Raw genomic sequence first — 22,842 nt, 5'->3', positions numbered from 1 at the left:
GTACTTTTTAATTAAATAAAAATAAAAAATTTAATTAAAAATATTATATTAGATAATTAAAATAAATTTCCTCTATAAAATAATTTTAGTAATAAATATCTATTGATACGTGCCTTTTATTGTCATTTCTCACTCAAAAGCACTCCTTGAAAAAGATTATTCAAACACAAATTTGTTTATCAAAAGCACTTTTCAAATGAATTTATCAAACACAAATTGATTTTTTTTAGAAGTACTTTTAAAAAAAGCTATTTTAAAAAAGTGTTTCTCAAATAAGTAGTTTTCTAACAGTAATTCCTAACGAGCTGCAAATTATTTTGTAATTATAATTCGAAGCCTCAAACTAAGTTATTCTATTTGGGAGACTACATAAGATAATTCAACTTAGATGGAATAATGTGAATATTTCAGGATTAAGATTACAACAACATACTCAGTATAATTTCATATAAAGTGAGGTTTGGGAGTGCAAAGTGTAAACAGATGTTATCTCTACCTCGATTAGAGAGGCTGTTTTCGATACACTCTTGACTCAAGAGAAAAATGACTAAAACGATCGAGAAAATAATGTGATAAAAGTACAAGAAATAGTAAATAGTAACAGAATGGTATCTAGAATGATAATCAAAGAACAAAATAACATATAATAACAGAAATTGAAAGACGAGAAACTATATGAGCAATACTTCAACTACTAGTAAGGACTGATAATAAGGAATGTGTTGACTACTAATCATCTTACTCTAATTTGAATCTTGCACAACTTTTTATATAAGGTCATGCTCTAGATAAGCTGAAACTGCGTCAGATCCTATGTAATCAACTAAACATAATATAAATTTTGTCTCAAATTTAAGTTTGAAATATCACATCTTATTTCGCATATCAAACAATTGTTTAGTGTCACCATCATAAACAGCTGCGGAATCAAATTTTTTATCAAGGCTATTCAAGTTTTTTTTTTCTTTTTGATTAGTGAGTTCAATGATATCTTGTCTAATTAACCTACTACTTCTGCAATGAACGATCTCAACATCTATTTCGATTAAATTCAAATAATTGTTATATTTTTCTACTACATTAGTTTATTATAAATAATATGTGAAATATTGTGTATAGGGAGAATATAAAAAATAGACTCAAATATGGGTGGCTTTCAAATTTTAACCCTAAATAAAAAGGATTTATTAAAATAGCCCTTACTTATTAAGTCATATTTTATTGGACGAAATTACCCCTTAATATATCTTTCTTCCAAAACAAAACAATCACTTTCTTCCCAAACAAAACATCGATCGTTCTTTCTTCCAAAATGAAACAATCATCGTAAGGTTTCTTCAGGTAAGAACACATCTAATTTGCCATAAATTTTAGCTTATTGATGTATTACGGTAAATTTTAGCTCGTTATATAATTAACATATTGATTTGATTTTGAGGGAGGTGAACGTAAGATAAAGTCGGGTTATGCTTTTATTGTAGTAACATATTTTCCATTGAGGAATTGTGTCGAACGGGTTTTGGGGAGTTCGTTATTATAGTTATAATTGTGTTTGAGTAGTTGTGGAGGGGTCGGTATTGGATAGAAAGGCCGTAAATATGGGAGTTAATATTGATCGCATCATTTTTTGGTAAGGCCAAACGTATAAGGTCAAGATGGTAAAAGAAATTAGATTCAAGTATTTCAAACTAGTGGTATAATTAGCATTAGAAGATGATGAGAAATTGTTTGAAGATGATGAGGATTTGCGCCATTGATATTACTAATGGTATTATTGGGGTTTGTTTTAGTTACTTTTCTATTAGTACTATATGTTGTTCCTTATACTTCCTTTACTTCGTTGTTGGGCTGCATTGGACTATTTTCCTCTTGAGTTAGAGGGTCGATTGGATACATCCTCGCCACCTATGAGTTGAAATACAGTAGGGGTAATTTTGCTTGCACTCTACCCTCTTCCTGACTCCACTTTATGGGATTACACTAGGTATGTTGATGATGTTGTTGTTGTCTTTTGAGATTTCTGTTTGTTATAATTCTTAATTTGTTTTGTTCTATAGCTTTGCTTGCTTTTATAAACAAGTTTTCTTTTGCTATGATTTTGTTGACTTGATGATGCTACTTGTTTGTTCAAACTGTGTTCGTAAGTCATAAAATTTGCTCTATTTTCTTTACATTTGATTCGACAAAAATCTTTGACAATTTTTTTCTAATTTAATTAGTTTCAACTGTCGATTATCAAGTTGCATTTGCTCAAATTTTTTGTTGATTAAAAAATTTCATCTTTCACTCAGTTTTTGCAGCTACATATGAACAATTTGCATTTGATAGAATGTATGTGCTTTTGGTTTTACATAAAGCAAGGTCATTGCACGCGCATGTATAGCATACTAGATTGCCTATTATGGAAGCGTACATATGTATAACATACTAGGTTGCCCATTGTGGAAGTGCACTAAAATGGTTTTTTGCTTTTATTATTCCAGCATTGTCGAATTTTGGTGTTTGTTGGGGGTGAAATTATTGGTGCTGGCCCTAAATTAGTATATGAACTACTTTTTATCCTAGTAGAGGCTCTAGTAATGAGTTTTAACTTATGCTTATGTTCTCATTGTAGCTTATGCTCATTTTGTTATACAGAAAGCAAGTGTCAATTTACACATGTATAGCATACTAGGTTGCGTATTGTAGAAGTGCACTAAAATGCTTTCAATGTTCATAAAAGATTTATAGTAATACCAATGGCACAAAACTCAAGAATAGTCAGTAAATCCTTCTCTTTCAAGGCCATACTATCAGAGTATTAAGTTGATAAACTATGTTGTATCACTTGCAACCTATCTCTAAAGTAAACAACCCTCTCAGAATCACCTTTATAGTCTGTATTATTGAGTAGTTTCAAGTAAGATTTTAGCATCTTCAGATTTTGCCATACATTTTAAGTTATGCCCCATGGGCAAGAGTTAACACTGCCTTCGTCTGTAATGATTGGGAAGATGACTGTAACTCTTTTTCTAGAGGCAAAACTTAGACAGTTATGCCCCATAGGTAAGAGTTAACACTGCCTTAGTCTATAATAATTTGGCAAATGACCTATAAATTTTGCCCTAGAGACAAGACTTTAACAGTTATGCCCCATGGGCAATAATTGACTATGCCTTACTCTTTAATGATTTTACTTTTTGAAGATATATATTCTAAATTAAATTATTATTAATCTTTTGTTGTTTCATTTTTCACAAAGGTTGTGCTTGGAATGGATGAAAAAGAAATAAGTATTGAGCAATACAATATGGGACAATCAATTGAAAATATCGATAGAAATAATGCGCTAATGGTTATTGAACCAACATTGGAGGCTAAATAGATAAAGAAATAGGGAAGCCATCTAAGGTTAAGAGGGTACGATAAAAAAAAAAGATACTTGATATCGAGACTACTCTCTTAAGACACAATGCCTCTTTGAATGAGGTAAATATCAAGTCGATCTTCATTGACAAACAAAATATGATGTCATTCATGTCAAACATTGTAATTACATACAACATCTAATTTAAGGTTATCAAATCAAACAAAACAAGATATTCACTGCTATTTTTGGACGACAACTGCGTGTAGCAGTTTCATGCCTCGAAGATTGCCGATTCTTTGCTCTTTCAGGTTACTACATATGAAAAGGCTCACAGTTGTTTGGTTGATTTCATAACGTCTAACCACAGGAATGCAACATCAAAAGTTATATGTGACTACATACTAGAGCTTAATCACACTAAATTTCGTGGTAGATGAAATGAGAAGAAAATACGGAATAACCATATCCTACAACAAAAAATGGTGAGCGATACAACATGCTATACGGTGATAAGAGGAACTACAGAGGAGAACTACAATAGGTTTCCATCGTATCTTCACATGATGAAAGAAAACAACCCAGGCACGTTCACAAACATAAAAAGAGATGATGAGAACAGGTACAAATGCTATACTATTGAAATTGAAAACTTTTACCCAAGAGGCAAAAGTTTATTCTTTAATTGCACTGATTAGATTATTAACATATATGCAACTCTTGCCTCATGGGCAAGACTTAGTTTAGAAAATTATTGTACAAATACTATACAGTTGAAAGTGAAAACTTTTGCCTAAGAGACAAAAGTTTATTCCTTAATTGCACTAATTAGATTATTAACATATATGTAACTCTTACCTCATGGGCAAGACTTAGTTTAAAAAATTATTGTACAAATGCTATACTGTTGAAATCACTGATTAGATTATTAACATATATGCAACTCTTGTCTCATGGGCAAGACTTAGTTTAAAAAATTATTGAAATTGAAAAATTTTGCCCAAGAGGCGAAAGTTTATTCTTTAATTGCACTGATTAGATTATTAACATATATGCAACTCTTGCCTCATGGGCAAGTCTTAGTTTAGAAAATTATTAAAATTAAAAACTTTTATCTAAGAGGCAAAAGTTTATTCTTTAATTGCCCTGATTAGATTATTAACATATATGCAATTCTTGCCTCATGGGCAAGACTTAGTTTAGAAAATCATTGTACAAATGCTATATTATTGAAATTGAAAACTTTTGCCCAAGAGGCAAAATTTTATTCTTTAATTGCACTGATTAGATTGTTAACATATATGCAACTCTTGTCTCATGGACAAGACTTAGTTTAGAAAATTGTTGAAATTGAAAACTTTTGCCCAAGAGGCAAAAGTTTATCCTTTAGTTGCACTGAATAGTTAGAAAATTGTTGTATAAATGCTATACTGTTGAAGTTGAAAAATTTTGCCCAAGAGGCAAAAGTTTATTCTTTAATTGCAATGATTAGATTATTAACATTTATCCAATTCTTTCTTCATGTGCAAGACTTAGTTTAGAAAATTGCTGAAATTGAAAAGTTTTGCCCATGAGGCAAAAGTTTATTCTCTAATTGAACTGATTAGATTATTAAAATCTATGCAACTCTTGCCTCATGGGCAAGTCTTAGTTTAGAAAATTATTGTACAAATGCAATACTATTGAAGTTGAAAACTTTTTCCCAAGAGGCAAAAGTTTATTCTTTATATTGCACTGATTAGATTATTAACATATATGCAACTCTTGTCTCATGGGAAGGACTTAGTTTAGAAAATTATTGTACTGTTATTATAAATATCAAATGCAAATTGTTACTAATATTCTTTTGCTCAACTTTAATATCTATTATTTGTTTATGGCGCTTCAATCATTGGATGGACTAACTGTAGACCAGTAATAATGGTAGATGCAATATTTTTGAAGTCAAAATATCATGGTGTCCTCATGATAAAAGTGTCAAAGGATGAAAACAATAATATATTTCCTTTGGCGTTTAGAATTGCAGACTCAGAAAATAATGAATCTTATAACAGGTTCTTCAATCAGTTAAGAAATATAATTGGGGTATGTGAATAATTGTCTATTCTATCATATCATCACCCAGCTATTAAAATGTCTATCCAGAGTGTCAGCATAGGATATGCATCTATCACATAGAGAAGAATTTAAGAAAAAGATACTTCTCAGATGTGATTTTATCACTCTTCTACAATGCAGCAACAACATACAAACGCACTAAATTTTATACTTTCATGAATGAGATAGAAAAAGTCGATAAAGTTGCAGAGGAGTACTTCAAAGAAGAAAAACTAGAAAGATGGGCTCGTTCGTTTCATACAATAAAAAGGTATAATATGTTTACGACTAATAATATGGGGTCCATGAATATGGTACTGAGAAAATCAAGGAAACTGCCAATACTGAGACAATCGATTACTTTAGAACAAGTTACAAAGATGATTTTATAAAAGAAAAATGGAAGCATAAGGCAACTTTCATGACATTACACATTGGTGGAAGTGGAGGTGACTAATAAGATTCAAGCCGCCTTGAAATTGAAAGTAAGTAATTGAAATTATATTTTGATAATAGGGAAATATACTGTTACTATTATTTATTACAGATTATATATAACTGGTTTACTGTTATTTGTGATTTATTGCTAGTTTTTTATTTCCTTGAAATTCGTGCTCAAAATATGTGTTGTGTTGCTTCTGCTCATAGTTGTGTGATTATTTGTGATTTGATATTGTATGCTTAATTGTAGCTGTTTTTTAGTTGCGTCAAGATTCATCCCCTATGTATGGTTGATTGCTCTGTATGGCTGATTCTGCTCATATACTAGATATTTCATTATCATTGTTAATTCTACTCATAGGTTAGATGCAATATCTATTTTATCTCGATTAATTTGGAGTTGATTCTCCTGCTCATATATTAGAAGCATCACTATTGAATCAGCTGTTGTTCCTGAGCAAGGTTCTATTTTTTCCATATAATACAGACTTTGAAGTCTCATTCCTTGGATGACAGATCCTTCTCCTTCACTTTTCCTGACCAAGCCAAGCATTAAAACTCTAATTATCCTCTATATTGACCCTTTTCTTCCATTTTAAAATAAAACGTTAATTGTGACTCCTTATTATTGGTCACTTATTATTAGATTTTTGATTAGTTAAATATTAGATTGTGATTTGATGTTCTATGCTTGATTGTAGCTATTTTTTTGGTTGCCTCAAGATTCGTCCCCTATGTATTGTTGATTGCTCTGTATGGCTGATTCTGGTCATATACTAGATGTTTCACTATAAGTTGTCATTTATTTATCATTTTATTTACATGTAGACCATATTGATTCAATAAGATTTATTGTAAGAGAAGAAGAAATTAAATATATTGTAGACCTGAAGATTAAGACTTGTTAATGCTTGGTATTTTAAACAGATGAGATACCATGCACCCATGCAATTGCAGCGATAAACAGTAGACATATGAACAAGTCTAGCTATTGTTCTCATTGTTTCTCAAGACAATCTTGGCTACAAACATACTAGGGAGAAATCTTATCAGTTGGAAACACAACATCATGGATTGTTCCAGATAGTATAAAGAATCTAATCACAAAACTCCCAGATACGAAGGTCCTACTTGGGAGAAGACAAATAGCCAGATATCCTTGCAGAACAGAATCTTCAAAAAATAATTATAGATGTTTGAGATGCAAAAGAACCAGGCATAACAGATCAAATTGTCACTACACTTATATCCTTCATCCATATACAAGAAGATACAGAAAGAAAAATAAAAAAATGATTAAATTTACTTTTTATCTGAGAAGTTGGATTAAAATAGCAGTTATAATAGGATTTTTTTGATCCCCTATTTTAGTTAGTAACAAGTACTTTTGACTTTCAATCACGAATGACTTCTTATTTATATAAAGTTTTAACTTGTGGTGAAGTATTTAACTCAATACCTTCTTATTGATTGTTTATAAAAATTACTTGGCATGTTAAATTTTTATATATATTAATGTGTGAAAGTATATCATATTAATAGGATTCGAGAAAGGACTACACCCTCTAGAGATGTGATGTAAATAATTCCATAGGATACACTTTAAGATTTGTCTGGAAGGCAAGATGCATAACAAGTTGTGCCCTATGGGCAAGAGTTGACACTAGTTTATTCTGCAATGATTCAGCAGATGATCTACAACACTTACCCTAGAGGCAAGACTTAAGCCCCAAAGAAACAAGTTATGCCCTATGGACAAGAGTTGACACTAGCTTAGTGTGTAATAACTTGGCAAATGATCTACAGCTCGTGCCCCAGAGGCAAAAATTAATACAACAAAGGAGCAAGTTATGCCCTTTGGCCAAACATTGATACTTGATTAGTGTGTAATGATTTGGTAGATAATTTATAAGTCCTGACCAAGAGGCAAGATTTTTAGCCCCCAAAGGAACGAGTTATGCCCCATGGGCAAGAGTTGACACTAGCATAATCTATAATGATTTGGCAGATGATCTATAACTCTTGCCCTAGAGGCGAGACTTAGACATCAAAGGTGGTTCAACTTACAATTTTTCAAAGAACATTCTTCCTTTACGAAAAAAAATATGTTTATAGGAATATTACAATCTTACAACCATATGAGAATCAATCTTCTAGACCAAAAATTAAAATACTATAAGCCAATAACAAAAGCAATAAATATAAAAAAAATTCCAAAAAAAAGAATGGGGGAGTATTCAATTATGAGTAGAAAAAAAATGATACCAATCAACAAAACCAAGCATCTAACCAAATAAATAAAAGTGGATAACCAACTACTGAGGAGGAGTAGTGTAATACCCCGTACTTCCACCAAGCTTAAAATCATCCCAGAAATGCTAAAGACTTGTTTTAAAAATAAACACACTTTTATACATATGTTATTTTCAAGATTTTCACTTTTTATCATGTGGAAAATTGAATAAGCTTTCCATCGATACCAAATTCGCCCAAATCCGACACCCGGACGAAGAGTTAAAGCCCTTTTAGTGGAAAGAGTGTATCACCTGAGCAATCAGCGCGTTGCAGAGCCAGCTTAAATAGCAATTTTCAATTTCCAGTGTTGCTCCGCGATAGTGGCGCATCGCGCCAAACTTTCAGGTCTCAAACAAAGTGGCAACGCGATAGCTCCGTATCGCGCCACCATGCAGATTCTCAATTGTCCAGTTCTAGTGACTTGGCACGATAGTGGCACCTCACGCCAAGGATGAAAAATGAGAATTTTCACAAGAATTAAAATACATGTCCTAGGGTTAAAAAGTTCAATTTTTCTCCCCTATATAAGCTCAAAAATATGGATTTGAGCCTCCATTACACCAAAATATCCTCTATTCTCTCAAAATCCTCTCAATAACATATTAGGGTTTTTCATAGAAGATTCAAGTTCAACAAAGTCTCTCCATCAATCTTCGCTAAACCAAGAACTAAGGTTTGCATAGTGTTCATTCATGAACTCCTTTCATCCATAAATCCCAAGAATATCTTTTCTAAGTTCAAGTTATGAATTTTCTTTATGAATTTCATGTTAGGTTGCTGTTGTTCATGTTGATAATGACTAATTGAGTTCTAATCTATGTTTGGTGATAAATTTCATGTGGAATTGATTAGTGTAGGTGTAGGTTCATGTAAATCTATGATTAAAACCCTTGGATGATGAAATTAGAGATAAATCATGATTTTTTCTTGTTGTATAATGTTATCTACATATACTATACTTACCATATGTTTGATTAAATGCTTATGTAAAGAAAAAGTGTCCAACTAGTATGATATCATGAAATCCCCATTTATGTACAATTTTATGCATATCACATGTTTGATGAAATGATTTAATAAATGAATTATGGATTATGATGTTAGTCATGTGTTCAAGTAAGTCATGCTTTGTCAGTTTCCTTCTATCTAGTCCTGGGGGTACTTGTACCCGAAAATATAGCTGTGTCTAGAGCCAGTGTCATGTTTTCACGACATTCTCATCCAAGCCATGATCCATAGAACTCAGTTAGTCATGTGACTCAGGAAAGCACAATACTTCAGTATTCCTAGTAATCTCATAAACTCAGTCAGTGATCAGATATTTGTAGTATTTCATCAGTCAAAGAAAATTTAGTCAACTCAGCCCATGTTCAGTTCAGCTAATTAGTTCAGTGTCTTTCATATGGAAGTAGGATTTAGCACCGAGCGAGCCTAGGGATAGGGGCTCACCCGCTATATAGGACTGAGATTCCTAGAAGCAATCCCTAAGTTCCAGAACTACTTAGCTAGCGTAGGCATAAAATGTCACCCGTTAGAAAGGAATGACATACTCATGGATCACCCGCTAGTATAGGACTGATCTTAGGGGTTACCCGTTAGATTAGGACTGACCCCACATCAGTTGTCTTTACTCGTGGTATGGTACTGACACCCTTCCAACTGGAGTTACAGGTTGGACCCTAAATTAGCTTAGAATGGGGCATGTCGGTTAGATAACTACTTCCCACAGTCTCAGCTTTAATCTCAATCTCAATAATAGAACTCAGATAGCTCTACAGATTTTAGGACTGTCAGATACAGTCACTCAGATACAGTAGGGAACTCAGATAATTCCATCAGAATTAGGGCTGTCAGATACAGTCACTCATGTTATCAGTATTAAGGTTCAGTAATCATGTTATCTCGGTATCAGTGTCAGTTATTATGTTGCATGAATGTATTCTCACGCTCATGATAGTGAGTCTGTTATTATTATTTTTTATGCATATGAACCCCCTGTATTTAGCCTACCTCACATGCATACCAGTATATTCACTCGTACTGACATATTCGCACTATGGTGTTTTATACCATAGGTTTAGAGATACGAGCTCCAAAGCACCAGTAGCATTCCAGTCTCAGCAGTCAGAGTTAGAAGTGAGTCCTCATCATTTGAGGAAGTGATTATTACTTTATTTTGTCATCAATTAATTTATTAGTTGGAGTTAGTTGGGGACATGTCCCATCAACTCCTTATTCAGACAGTTTAAAGGCTTTCATACTATCGTGTTCAGTTAGTTATTTCAATTATTTTAGGTATTTCATACCCCACCAGATGTTATATTTTTATCAGATATTATGTCTCAGTTTTGAACCTTATGGCCTTCCAGTTCATGTTTTTCATATTATACAGTATGTTATGTAGTATACAGGTACAGATATCAGTCATGGGTTAGCTTGTGGTCCTTCGGGGTCATGAGCACCGTTTAGAATTTTGGGTACCTGATTTGAGGTGTTACAAACTTGGTATCAGAGTCTAAGGTTCAATAGAGCCCTAGGAAGTCTGAAAGCCGCATGTAGTAGAGTCTTATTCACGGGTGTGTTGTGCGTCATATTTATGTGCAGGAGGCTATAAGATGTTTTAGAAACAATTTCCCTTCTTTCAGTATTTATGTTGTGCCAGTGAGCATAGTCTCAAGTCAATCTCTCAGTCTAATTCGTTTCTCCCTTTCTTCTACAGAACATGCCTCCTAAAAGAATAAATGGAAATCTGTCAGCCCCTCGGCCCAAAGAACTTTTGGGAAAACATGTTTCTCATGCAGAGTTTAGGGCTGCATTCACTACTCTTGCTCAGTCAGTTGCTGCACAAAATGAATGATCAACTATCGTTCCATCCAACCCAGTGGTCAATTCAGCTGCAGCCAAAATTCGGGACTTCACCTGAATGAACCCTTCATCTTTTCTTGGGTCTAAGGCAGATGAGGACCCTCAGGAATTCCTAGTTCAGGTGCAAAAGGTGACTGACATCATGGGGGCGACTAATGTTGAGAGTGCTAAGCTAGCTGCATATTAGTTGCAGGATGTTGCTCAAACTTGGTTCAAGCAGTGGAAGTCAGAAAAGGTAGATGATGCAGGGCCTATAGAATGGGATGAGTTTGTCACTGCATTCTTAGATAGATTCTTTCCCCAAGAGCTTAGAGAAGCTAAGGTGTTAGAATTCATCAACTTCAGGTAGGGAACCATGACGGTGAAATAGTATTCTTTTAAGTTTACTCAATTAGCCAGATATGCTCCTCATATGGTTACAGATAATAGGGCTAAGATGAGTAAGTTTGTGTCAGGGATGAATGATAGTGTGGTTAATGAGTGCAAATCCACCATGCTGAATAGTAACATGACTTTAGCCAGGATTATAACTCATGCTTAGCAGATAGAAGAGCAAAAGATTAAGATAAAGGAAAAGCAGAATAAGAGGGCAAGGATAGATAGTTTCAGTTTTGCTCAGCCTAAGTCAGAGAGTGGAAGCCGTTCTCAGTATAGTCATAAGTTTTCAGTCCCAGCTCCTTCTTCAGCTAGTGCACCAGTACCCAAGTTCAGGAATGACCATAGTGATAGGTTTCCAGACTCTGAGGCCTAGGGTAGTGAGAACAAGAGTCTTACCTATCCACTTTGTGAAGAGTGTGGTAGGAATCACCTAGGTATCTATAGAGCAGGTAGTGAGGTATATTATGGATGTGGTAAGCCAGGCCACAGGCTACAGGAATGTAGAGTAAGGGCTCAAAAGGGAAAAAATTTACGCCAGCAGGGCATCACTTCCAGTACCACTAGTGGTCAGTATCAGAATAGGTTTTATGCTCTTCAGGCTCTCCATGATCAAGGAAATTCCCCCAGAATAGATTCAGGTACGTTATAGGTACCTCATACTCATGATATGCATTGTTAAACCTCTTGCTCTCATTTTAGCTTAAGATTTTTTTGGCATGAGTTTGTCAGTAAAACTAGAAATTTCATTTAGCATTCAGACAGTCAAATTCCAATGGTTTGTTTTCCAGCTTTCCATTTAGTCATACTATCCTAAGTTTCATGAATAAGACCATTTCGAGGTAACATATCCTAGCGATTGTGAGTTTAGCCCAATTCCAGTGTCATGGTCCAGCTTTGAACCCCAGGTATTCAGTCATGAATTAGTTCATTGATGGACTGTACATCACCCCAGTATCTTAGTAAAGTGAGCGCTCTTAGAGGGACATAGTGTCCCAAGGGGAGATACCCCATAATTTCTCAACTCTCTCATGTCTTAAATTCAGTTTCTCTTCGGATAACGAATCCAGTATAGAGTAGAGGGTACACATAAGTTGACCCTCAAAGTCCCAACCTCATTCGTGAGCTATGTATTTAGGGGCTCAGTTCAGTTCACGAAATTCAATTCATGCATCATGTTCCAGTATCAGTCATGTTCGCATATTCCCATACATACATACTTCTAGCATAATCATGGGTTCATTAGTACTTTCAGTATACATAACAACTCTTCTTCAACCTACTCAGTTCCTGTTCAAACTACCATTATGAACTTGGTATCAGATTTTCATTACAAGCTTGGTATGAAGTGCCCTTGCATATTTCAGTCCTACCTTCGTATATCAGTTCAGTCAGGTAATTATACCTCAGATATGCATTCTCATTTTGTGAAAACTCAGTTCATCATAATGCTCAGTTATGCATTCACGAATCAGTTATCCATTCATCAGATATGCATGTTGCGTATGATATACTCAGCTTATCAGTCATGTCAGTCAAGAAATCATGAGTAATGTATGTCTCATATGTACTTTAGTTTATCATCTCTCCCCTTTTAATTAGTCTCATTCGAAGATGAATATTCCCAAGGGGGAGATATTGTAATACCCCATACTTCTACCTAGCTTAAAATCATCCCAGAAATGTTAAAGACTTTCTTTAAAGATGAACCCACTTTTAAACATCTGGTATTTTCAATATTTTCACTTTCTATCATGTGGAAAATTGAATAAGCTTTCCATCGATATCAAATTTGCCCAAATCCGACACCCGGGCAAAGAGTTAGAGTCCTTTTAGCGAGACAGTGTATCACCTGAGCAATCAGTGCATCGCGGAGACAGCTTAAATGGCTATTGTCAATTTTCAGTGTTTCTCCGTGATATTGGCGCATCACACCAAAATTCCAGGTCTCAAAAAAAGTAGCAACACAATAACTCTGCGTTGCGCCACCATGCAGATTCCCAATTGTCCAGTTCCAGTGACTTGGCGCGATAGTGGCGCGTCGCGCCAAGGATGAAAATTGGGAAATTTTCACAAGAATTAAAATATGTGTCCTAGGGTTAATAAGGTCAATTTTCCTACCCTATATAAGCTCAAAAACATGGATTTGAGCCTCCATTACACCAAAATATACTCTATTCTTTCAAAATCCTCTCAAGAACACATTAGGGCTTTTCATAGAAGATTCAAGTTCAAGAAAGTCTCTCCATCAATCTTAGCTAAACCAAGAACTAAGGTATGCATAGTGTTCATTCAAGGACTCCTTTCGTCCATGAAGCCCAAGAATCTCTTTTCTAAGTTCAAGTTATGGATTTTCTTTATAAATTTCATGTTGGGTTGTTGTTGTTCATGTTGATAATAACTAATTAAGTTCTAATCCATGTTTGGAGATAAATTTCATGTGGAATTGATTAGTATAGGTGTAGGTTCATGTAAATCAATGACTAAAACCCTTAGATGATGAAATTAGAGACGAATCATGATTTTTGCTTGATGTATAATGTTATCTACATATACTATGCTTACCATATGTTTGATTAAATTCCTATGTAAAGGAAAAGTGCCCAACTAGTATGATATCATGAAATCCCCATTTATGTACAAGTTTATGCATATCACATGTTTGACGAAATGCTTTAATAAATGAATTATGGATTATGATGTTAGTCATGTGTTCAAGTAAGTAATGCTTTGTCAGTTTCCTTCTATCGAGTCCTGGGGTTACTTGTACCTGAAAAATATAGTTGTGTCTAGAGCCAATGTCCTGTTTTTGCGATATTCCCAGTCAAGCCATGATCCATAGAACTCAGTCAGTCATGTGACTCAGGAAAGCTCAGTACTTCAGTAATCCCAGTAATTCTCATGAACTCAGTCAGTGATCATATATTCGTAGTACTCTGTCAGTCAAAGGAAATTCAATAAACTCAGCCCATGCTTAGTTTAGTTAATCAGTTCAGTGTCTTTCAGCTGGAATTAGGATTCAGTATCGAGTGAGCCTAGGGATGGGGGCTCACCCGCTAGATAGGACTGAGATCCGTAGAAGAAATCCCTAAGTTCCAGAACTACGTAGCCAGTGTAGGCACAAGATGTCACCCGTTAGAAAGAAATGACATACTCATGGATCATCCGCTAGTATAGGACTAATCTCAGGGGTTACCCGTTAGATTAGGACTGACCCCACAACAGTTGTCTTTACCCGTGGAACGGTACTAACACCCTTCCATCTGGGGTTATAGGTTAGACCCCAAATTAGCTTAGTATGGGCATGTCGGTTAGATAACTACTTCCCACAATCTCAGCTTCAATATTAGTCTCAGTAATAGAACTCAGATAGTTCTACAGATTTTAGGACTGTCAGATACAAGCACTCAGATACAATAGGGAACTCAGATAGTTCCATTAGAATCAGGGATGTCAGATACAGTCACTCATGTTATCAGTATTCAAAATCAGTAATCATGTTATCAGAGTATCAATGTCAGTTATTATGTCTCATGCATGTATTCTCATGCTCATGATAGTCAGTCTGTTATTATTATTGTTCATGCATATGAACCCTATGCATTTAGACTACCTCACATACATACCAGTATATTCAATCGTACTGACGCATTCATGCTATGGTGTTTTATACCATAGGTTTAGAGACATGAGCTCCAGAGCACCAGTAGCATTCCAGTCTCAGCAGTCAGAGTTAGAAGTGAGTCCTCATTAATCGAGGATATGATCATTATTTATTTTGTCATTAATTAATTTATTAGTTGGAATTAGTTAGGGACATGTCCCATCAAATCCTTATTCAGACAGTTTAGAGGCTTTCAGACTATCGTGTTCAGTTAGTTATTTAAGTTGTTTTGGGTATTTCATACCCCACCAGATGTTATATTTTTATCTGATACTATGTCTTAGTTTTGAACCTTATGGCCTTCTAGCTCATATTTTTTGTATTATACAGTATATTATGCAGTATACAAGTACATATATCAGTCATAGGTTAGCTTGTGGTCCTTTGGGGTTATGAGCACTGTGTAGCATTTCAGGTACCATATTTGGGGCGTTACAAGTAGATGACCTTTCAATTACAAGGTCTAAACTGTTTCTTATTTTATTCCATTTAATCGAGGACAAATGTGACTGAAAAGTTCACAATGATCAAAATACTTATGTAGCAGTCGCACATAATTAATGATAAGACAGCCCCTATGGGAACAAGTTATACCTCATGGGCATGAATTGGCCCTGCCACATTGTTCACTAATTTAGAAATACTTAATAACTCTTGCCTCAGGGGAAAGACTTTCCACAAGGAAAGGCAAAAATATTCTTCGATAATAAAACATAAATATATAAAGATACCAACAAATGAATCAGTAACGATTCTACATCGTATACTTTACATTATCGCATAAAAAATAGCCGATTCAATTTTAAAAGACTATTTAAACTTTACATAGTCACATAAAAATATCTAAAAATCCTTCATATGCAGTGATTTTCAATAACTACAAAACTAAACTACTACTCCTAGTGCGTCCTCTTCCTCTTTTCCTTTCCAAATAATTTGCCAACTTTTTCTGTAGTGTTGTCTTTTATACTAGCTTCTAGTTTTCTCTTTTCATAATCCCACAACAAAGCTCCATATCTCATGCGAACATAATCAATGTCAATCTCTTTAGGAATATCTCTACCATGAATAACATATTCAGCAAATGCACAAACAAATGTTCCACGATCACTGCGATACAAAATAAATATATTACGTGGATATATGGAAAACAAAAAAAAAGTGAAATGAACATTTCAAAAATGAATGTAATAAGATACTATTGAGTTTGTTGTGGCATCTCATCAACCATTTTTATCGGCAAAGAGTCATTTTCAAATTTGTCAATTCCCTTCTCAAGATAGAAATTGACCTTTTTCAGAAAATACGATATCAATGTTTGGTAAGGTAACATCACTTTTTGAACAAATTTATCACTGCGCCTGGTACGGTTAGAGTCGTATACATATATGCACCAATCAGTAAAGTCAAAAACTTCCAAAATCTAGTGTCCAAGTTTAAATTTTTCTCGTGGAACATAAAATGGAAATAACATATAGTCAACCTTGTTTCATGGTACGTTTGCATCACAATAGAACTCTCTGATATTCTCATCAACCTCATGTTTCTATGGGATGGCAGAAAAATCTTTCCCATTTTCCATAAATCGTGATAAAGAGCATCCATCTTGTTTCTAAATACAAAATCAATTGTAGTGAACTTCACAACAATATTAGGTTCATATTTTTCCTTCTTCCTTATGTAGTAGAATATTGTGTCCAAATGTTGCGACAAAATTAAAAAAAAATACAAAATAAGAGCATTACAAAATATTCATTACATAAAGAAGTAACCAAAGTAAAATGATCGCTAATAGTGGAATATAGTTGGCGAAGCACTCGGGCATGTTATGATACAACTCAAACTGTGCCACAACACTACTTCTCTTCTAACTTATCCCCCTATAAGCCCTATTCTAATATGAGTGGTTATTGATACAATTGTAGACTCATGATACGTAAAGTAGCTTAACTTTTGTAATTGTGCATTCCAGGTATAACAAGAATCATGTACCTTTTTCTCTTACTCTTTTAACTATTTAAATACCTTTGCTTGGGTACATAATCGATGCATCATTCCTTTACTGTATGTTTAATTTCACTATTTACTTTGCAATAAACCACACCAAAGTATTTCTAGACAGTTTATTCAGTTTCAAAGGAAAAATTCACTCTCTTTTACTTACTCGTGATTTATAGACACCTTGCCTAAGTCAACATTCAACCTTTTCCAGAGTTCTTTTGATATTTTAGAGTAGCCAATTCTATACATATATTTACCCATCTGAACGATTTAAAAGAAAAAGTCTGACTAGCGCATAGAATAAGCAATAGAAAATAGAACTCCAAGAATTGATCATATAGAAAAGTTTACAACTTTACACCAAAGTTACAAAGTAACAGCTAATTATTTAGCTAATCAACTACTAAAACAACATAGTTCAAAGGGGTGGAGGTCATATTTTCATCATCTTCAGTATATACACAAAAAAGAGATTTTTTGACCTTGTATATACGTATACAAAATGGATTTTTGACAAAGGGGGTCCAAGTGACCCTTTCTACCTTCACAAGGTAGGAGTACATACACTCAACCCTCCCAAGACCCCACTTGTGGCTTGTGGAATTATACTTGATATGTTGTTGTTGGTCCGAATATCCCGCTTTCGCCCCTCTAACTATACACTTGGCTCTACTAGTAAATAGAAAAGTTATAACTTTATACCAAAGTTACAAAGGTAGCAGGTAGATATTAGCCAATCTAAACTTCTAACCAGTATTAGTGGAAGTTGAATTTTCATCAAGAGTGTTCATCATCTACAATATACACATAAAACAGTTTTTGACCTTATAAGATGACATATGAATTTTCTCCAATGCACAACCTCTATGTAACTCTACCCCCTAGCTCTACTAATAAGTAAACAACAAGAATAAAGGATAAGACATCAAACTTTTATGTAAAAAAGCAAACAAACAATAAAAATCCAAATCAGCAAACTTTAGCACTTCTTAATAAACCCAAACAAAACTACTGATCAATATTAGCAGAAGTTGGATTTTCACCAAGACGTTCATTGTCTACAATATACACATAAAAATAATTTTTTTAAGCTTGTATTTGGGACACACATAAAAACATGCACAAAATAGGTAAATAAGTTGTCACTGGCCTACATTGCTTTCATAAAGTGAGTTAGTATTATTTATATCATTATTTGATCGACCTTAGCCTACAACACTATACAAATTCAATTATTACTCTGAATTACTTACAAATTGAGGGATGAAAAAGTCCATATACAACTTATATAGCTAATTGTACTTTGGGATGACAATAAATATCAATCAAATAGACTCACCATTCATTAGTTCACACTTGTATTTTCCTCTTTCAAATTTTCCACAACTCGTTATGTACAAATTTCAATACTAAGAAAAGTGTTGTGCTATAGTTGTTGTAGCTCCTACTCTAGCTCTATTAGCTCTATCATTCGGATATATCATCTGGCATCTACCTCAATCATCCAAGATGAATCCACTATCAATTTTTCATCAGGCAATACGTGGATTAACTTCCGATATGATAGTAAAAGAAAAACATTGGGTGTATGGACTCTAAGAGATCTAATATTGCTCCAAGGATAGTATCCAACTGTCCAACTAATAACATTAACAGTATACAGCTTAAATACTGCATGTGTAAAATTATTGGTATATTCTTCAGACATTAATGTAAAAACCATGTAAATGATAAACTGAATTTTGTAGAAACTTACATCAACAATGATTTCAATTAAGTTTGAAGGCAAAAGTCCCGAAGAATTGGAAGCAACATCTACTATGAGATGCTCCATTTCTTCATCAGAAGCAACATCCATTTTTTTTATTAATCGAGTTTAAAGATTTGAGAGGTGTCTGATGAAGATAAAGAGGAGCAAGAGAAAGTGTATTTGAGAAAATAGGGGAAAAAGATAAACAACAAGAATAGTATATGAGAAAAATCTGGTAAAAAAAAAAAGAGAAATAATAAAAATACAAAATAAAGGTTAAAAACAAATAATTTTTTAAAATGGGAAACAAAATGAAGAAATAGATAAGAGTTGAGAAAAAAGAGAAAAAAAATAAAGATTGACACAAATAAATTAAAACGTGAAATTAAAATAAAAAGATAAAAAGTGAAAATAATTAAAAAAATAGAATAATAAATTTAAAGAAAAAAATTTAAAAACTGAAAAAAAAAAAAAGTAGAATAATAAAAGTAAAGGAAAAATAAAAAAGTGAAAATAATAAAAAATAAAATTTGAAAGATAAATGAGTATGGAAAGTTTAAAAATGTAGTTGAGGTGTAGAGGAGTAAAATGGTATTTTTAGTATATTAAAAAGTAAGGAAGGTTATTCTTCAAAGACATTCTTATATGGGGTCAAATATCTAAAGTCACCTATATTTGGGTCTATGACATGCAATTTCCTGTTGTGTATAAGGTAAAAAGATTATTGAATAAACCAGACTAGACTTACACTAAACAAAAATCACACAATCAAAGAAATTTTCTTTTTAAAAAATAATACGAATTTATCATTCTTCACTTTGGATTTAAAATAAATTATTTTATTCTTCAAAATGCACTTATGTTGAATAAAATAATAAATAAAAATATTATTTATATCATTTTTCAAAACTAAAATAATTTATTCATTTATATAGGTCTATATTGAACAAAAAATCTATGTTGATTAAAATTGTAGTAATATAAAGGAACCTAACAAATATTTAAGAATTTTGGTAAACTAAAATTAATTAACTAAAACAATTGTATTTGTTTGATGCAAGCCCATGAGATTTTCTTAGGGAAAAGGACAGAAACGACACTTTAAATTAAACTATTTCCTTAAAAATGATCATCGAATTCAAATTCCACTTTCTAGCCATTTTAATTTACTGACTGGTTTTATACCATTTTTACACAACTTTTATACAGGTTTTATACAAATCTTATACATAAATTCTATACGGAAATTATACAGTTTTGATACATAATTTATATAATAACTGTATATTTGCACTTCAAATTAAACTATTTCCTTGAAAATGACCATGGAATTCATATTCCACTTTCTAGCCATTTTAATCTACTGACTGGTTCTATACCATTTTTACAAAACTTTTATACAGGTTTTATATAAATCCTATACATAAATATTCTATACAGAAATTATACAGTTTTGATACATAATTTATATAATAACTGTACTTTTTTTTACACGTTTTATACAACAGTTATATAATTTGTATACACTTTCTATATATTGTACATATACATATTTGATAGAACTATACAAGTTCTATACATATATCTTATATAGATTCATATTCTATTTAATAATTATATCATTTTTATATAATTTAATTATTATTTCTAAACAATAAAAAAAATAAAATATTTGATCAATTTAAAAATTTATAGTAACAAAAAAAATTAAAATATTTTTAAACAGACCGAATTGCCCAAGTTGAATATTGTATCAGTATTGTATATAGACTGTATCAGTATCGTATATGAATTGTATATGGACTATGTGGATCAAAATGACCCAAATTGGGAAAGATTAGGAAATGGTCATAAAATGACATTTGTTTAACCGACTGGACATTATTTGTCCAAATGCCAAACTTGAGCTAGAATTGGGTTATTATTTTTTAAAAAGATCATAGAGTGTGCTTTTGCCATTTTCTTATTACTGAACCATTTGTTTTGTTTCAATTCTGTTGATGCTGTAAAATATAATTGTGAATACATAATATTATTATTAGCTTAATTGTGAATGTCCATTATTTAGAATTTTAAATTAGTGGATTTTAGGTTTAATAAGCTACTATATAATCTATAATCTATATCTATCTATAATCTATATCTATATCTATATTTGTATCTATAATATATTAAAAGCGTGAAAACCCTTAGAAAAGTGATTTAAACTTTTTGCCCTTCATTAAAGTCTCCACAATAGATAAAATAATAATTTACTATTTTTTCAAATTTATAAAATATATATTAAAGAGAATTAATTGATATTTTGGTCAACTACAATGAAAAGACTCATAATATAGGAGATTTAGAAAAAGATTCAATTTAAATAGAAAAACGTTCATATAATAGGAGAAAAGATTCAATTAGAAATAACGTTGGCATATTTTTGTAAAAATAAGAAAAACGCCTATTTTTGGAAAACAAAGAACTAACCAAAAACTTGCCTTGCTTTCTGGAAAATAAAAAATCTTTAAAATTGTCGTTTATTTTGTTTATATGTAGGAACTTTTTATATAATTGTACGTTTTTTATATGAAAATAGATCAAACGGGTTTATATATAATAGATCAAATAGGTTTACAAAATTTTGTCAATTATTTATTTTTATTAAATAATTTTGTGGTTTCTAGATTTCATATTTTGTTTTCTTTTGATTTTATTGATCATAGATAATAAGTTTCTTTTATGTTTGCAAGTAATTTTTGTTATTGAGTCTCTTATATAATTTTTTTTAGTTTAATTTTCAAGTGTTTGATTTCCTTTTCTATTACTTTAGTCTTATTGATCAAGAACAATTAAACGTCGTTTTATATTTGTAAGTAACTTTCATAATTGAATCTCCAACTTAACTTTGTGGTTTCGAGGTTTCAAATTTTCTTGTTTATTAAATTGGATTTATTATTGATCTTGAATAACAAGCTTTTGTTATTGAGTAACTTTTTGGTTTCTAGGTTTCAAACTTTTTTTTTTTCATAATATTGATTTTATTGATCCTAAATAATATCATCCTTTTATGTTTGCAACTTGCTTTTGTTATTGACTCTCCAACGTTATTTTGATTTTATTTTCATATTTCATATTTCTTTTTCTGCTGTGTTGATTTGAAAAATAACAAACATTATGTTTGTAAGTAACTTTTGTTACTGATCTCCAACATAACTTTGTGGTTTTGAGGGTTCAGATTTTTTCTACATTGAATTTATTGATCGTGAATACGAACCTTTTATTATTGAGTAACTTTGTATTTTGTAGAATTCAAATTTCTTTTCTATTACATGAATTTTACCGATCATAAATAACAAATCATCTTTTTATGTTTGTAACTAATTTTTCATCTCATATATTATGAATTTATTAAAAATTTATCAAATACATTATTCATTAATTAAGGCTTTTTTTTATATAGTATTCGAGTCTTTTTATATCTATAGCTCAAGTCAATTACTTAATGATCGAGTTGATATTAAAATTAGAAAAGAATTGTGATATCAGTAGTGGCTCGATAAAAACGACACTTGAATGAATCAGCAAAAATAGTGACTACACATATTATACAACAGATTTATAAATTAAATCTATTATGATACTAAGATAAGTTATTGCTTAGTGTTATTTAACTTTTTGTGATTAAACTTATCGTTGATGTTCTTTGAAACAACGACAGTACACGATGTCAAACTTGTGTTTAAATTATACTTTCTTTTAGTATTTGTAAGTTGGAGAGAGGAGAAAGATTTTGCAGATTATGATCAAATTTTAAGTTGATTATAATATAATATATAATTTTTTTATTGCACTATTTTTTTTAAATACTATTATAATTTTTTTCCCCTTAAATTTCATGTCATGTCAAAACTAAACCCAAAAATTAAAATAAAGACAACAATGTTTATGAGATTTTATAAATTGTGTATTCATTAAGTAAAACGCGCACGAATCGCATCATACTCCTAGAATATCACCAACAAA

This window comes from Capsicum annuum, chromosome 6 (genome assembly GCF_002878395.1).
Source record: "Capsicum annuum cultivar UCD-10X-F1 chromosome 6, UCD10Xv1.1, whole genome shotgun sequence".
Taxonomy (NCBI): domain Eukaryota; kingdom Viridiplantae; phylum Streptophyta; class Magnoliopsida; order Solanales; family Solanaceae; genus Capsicum; species Capsicum annuum.
Note: the sequence above shows the minus strand (reverse complement) of the source record.